A 1,252-nucleotide genomic window follows, 5' to 3' on the forward strand; every position below is an offset into this window, starting at 1 on the left:
AGACAGATGGATGCTGCTGTCGTACGGACTGGTGTTCGTTCCATCTTCGCGAACAGCACCTGATGCGCTTCTGACACTTTTCGAAAACCCGACCTTCATGCGGTCAATCCGGGCCTACAACAACGTATTCGCGTTTACGTCCATGGGAGCTTCGCGGTCTCGGCCTCTAAGCGTTGACGAAAGCGTGACACGGAATGGTGTCTACAACTTCCGTGTACAAGGGTCAGTGTGTCATCGCATGGGATCGTTACTACCTCCTACCTTCGGTCGCTCCATGTATGCCCAAGTTTACTTTAACATCCAGATATGGATGCACGTGTGCGAAGCCGTATGAACATGACGCAAGGCCTCGATCGTGCCGTCATGGAAACAATTGACCAGATGATGGTGGCGCACAACCCGTATACACAAGAATTTATCAACGCGCGTAGATTTTTGATAGATCGTGGTTGGGATGCGTATGCAGCAGCCATCAGGGAGCACGAACGACGCCGAGCGGCAGGGGAAGACGTTGATGAGCATGATCCGTCATTAGCCTTGAGTAATTTTCTTCCAGAGGGGGATCACCTTAAGCTGCGTCTGCACGTCACACGGAATGCGAACCCGGGTACGCATAACACCCCAACGGCATCGGAGGTGGCAGCCGTTGTGATCGATACAAACGCGGCTGAACATCGGGATATAATCCTACACACGACAGGAGGAGGTTTCAAGCGCATATTTGAGACGAGCGTTACCTACGACCCGCTGCAGTACCCTCTACTCTTTCCGTACGGGGATAATGGCTGGACTTACGATATCCCGTACGTTGGTAATCCCGTCGATCGCCACGGTGACCCCCTAACCATGTCCGTTCGGGAATATGAGGCGTATCTGCTTTACGACCGGACGGTTAGTAATTCGCTTATCCTGCGCGGTGGGCGACTGACGCAGCAATACTGCGTTGACCAATGGGCCAAATGCGAACAAGAACCCTGCGCTTCATCAAGAAGACCAGCTCCAGTATCGATTGGAAACCCTCCAGGGACTCACGGACGCGTTGCGTGGCGAGTCTGTTGAAATCCACAGAATGGCAGCTGACGACGAGGCGGCCATACGTAGGACTCGGCGTGGGAATTATACGGAGCAGGAGTCGGCGGAGCCAGATGCGGGTGAGAGTTGAACGCAAGATAAATATATCTCCGAAGTTTACAGGTGGTCCCCGCTACATGTACCAACGCTTCTTGGATGCCATGGCTATCGTCCGTGAAAC

The sequence above is a fragment of the Phytophthora infestans genome, genomic scaffold, assembly GCF_000142945.1.
Source record: "Phytophthora infestans T30-4 supercont1.39 genomic scaffold, whole genome shotgun sequence".
Classification (NCBI taxonomy): domain Eukaryota; phylum Oomycota; class Peronosporomycetes; order Peronosporales; family Peronosporaceae; genus Phytophthora; species Phytophthora infestans.